Source organism: Gossypium raimondii, chromosome 6, assembly GCF_025698545.1.
Source record: "Gossypium raimondii isolate GPD5lz chromosome 6, ASM2569854v1, whole genome shotgun sequence".
Lineage (NCBI taxonomy): Eukaryota > Viridiplantae > Streptophyta > Magnoliopsida > Malvales > Malvaceae > Gossypium > Gossypium raimondii.
In genome coordinates, this window is record NC_068570.1 from 33,901,681 (window position 1) to 33,903,659 (window position 1,979).

At 34.1% G+C, this 1,979-nt stretch overlaps 1 non-coding gene across 1 annotated transcript; it reads left to right on the plus strand.

Annotated features, from left to right (window-relative positions):
• The first annotated feature begins 244 nt into the window (after window positions 1-244).
• Window positions 245-351, plus strand: LOC128042140 (small nucleolar RNA R71). Its single transcript, XR_008197346.1, has one exon. It is a non-coding gene; the product is annotated as a small nucleolar RNA R71 (small nucleolar RNA).
• Window positions 352-1,979: the final 1,628 nt, after the last annotated feature.

Here is a 1,979-nt window from a genome sequence, read left to right on the forward strand (position 1 = left end):
GATTCTGTGCACTAGTCGTTGACATCTGTCATCTTCCTAAATAGCCTTCACCTTAGATGGTTTTTGGCCATATGTATATCATTCAGTTGGCCACTGGCATGAATTCATCTCCATACTTTCTATTATTTTGTACGCATCCTCGTACGTTCTATTTATTAAGGCTCCTTCTACTGCTCCATTTAATCCTGAACTCGAATGCACGTCTAACCCCTTGTAGAAAATTTGCAGTCGTAACCACTCAGACAATCCGTGTTGTAGGCATTTCTGAATTAGAATCTTAAAATGCTCTCATGCTTCGTGAAAGCTTTCCTCTTCTAACTATTTGAACATCAAAATTTCCCTTCTTAGTTGGATCGTCTTGCTAATGATGAAGAACTTTTGTAGGAATTTCCCTGCGAGTTCGTCCCATGTCGTGATTGATCCTAGTGCTTGCGAATCTTGCCAAGAAAAGACATTATCGATTAATGAAAAGAGGAACAATCAAAGACGAATAGCGTCATCAATGACCCATTGTATTTGAAGGTATCACAAAGCTGAAGGAACCATTTTAAATACCGGGTCAGATCTTTTTCCATTCTTCCACAAAACTGCAAATTGTTCTAGATCATTTAGATCATAAGTGGCTTAAACTTGAAATTATTGGTCGTGATAGCTGGCCTTGCTATACTCCCTTGAACCATTTCCAATTAGTAGCACATACTTTCTCAGAGTCCTCTCGTTACGCATCATGTTTATATTTGCGAGTAGTTGTGGTGGTGGTGGTGGTAGATAGTCTAGATTGTTATTGTTAGCCTCGTTGAATAGTGGATTCCTGCATGGCGATAGATTCCCTCTAGCAAGTAACTGATTCTACATTGGCTACTACTATTGCTACTACTGTCGACGATTTTTTTTCATTATTCTCTTTATATTTGTGACTGGCTCTATAGGTGTTCTCTTACTATGAGTCATGCACTAAACCCAAAAAGATAAAATTAGTAGAAAACAAGAAAGTTAAATTCGTAACTATAAGCAAAAAATTTCCTAATTAATCTATTCCTATGTAAAAATAAAAACTAATATAGTGATGTTGCCTCCCGGCAACGACGCCAACAACTTGACCGCCTCTAGACATACCAACGTCCAGAGTAGAAATCCTCCACAAAAGATGTGAAAAAGCAGTATCTGTAAGTATAAGGGTCAAATTGTAATATAGTTACAACGGAGTAGGTAAGTACTCCAAGGATCGTACCCAAGGGAGGCTAGCACTAAATTAATTCTAATCTAAACATAAATAGATCTAATTAGTACTTTATTCGAATTATAGTACGAAGAATTAAACGAAAGGTTTTTATAGACTATACTAAAAATAATAAAAAAGGAAATAAATGAAAAGTAAATAAATGAAAAAAACGAGAAATCAAATAATCGAATAAGAATTAAATCTAGGCATGGGTGATTAGCTCGCATTGGTAGTCATAATCAACTTTCGTCTCGAGCTTTCTTGTTCAATAAACTAGTCAATACCCTTGTAGGATATTCTTATACGTCTACTAAAATACTGAGTTGGGAGAACTGCTTATCTTTCGAATTCATTGTACAGACTAGTTCAGGGTTAATGTAACATCCCGTTTTTAGTGAAATCGGAACAGTGGTTTTGGGACCACAAATTTGAAGTAAAAAAAGTTAGTTTATTATTATTTTATTGTCTACAGTATGATAGTAATACCTTGTAAAAATTTCTTTAAGAAATTTTACCGTTTACATGCTCAATTTGATAAAAAGGACTAAATCGCGTAAATTGCAAAAGTAGTGTTCTAGTAGCTAAAGGTATTAAATAGCTATAAAACCTTAAAGAATGAGTCCTTATGTGGTAATTATACCATTTCTTATTTAAGTGGACAAATATGGGCATTAAATGATTTGGATGTTAATTAATATGGTTAGAAAGGTAAATAAATAAAACAACTTAAATTAAATTAAAGTAAAAGAAAGATATC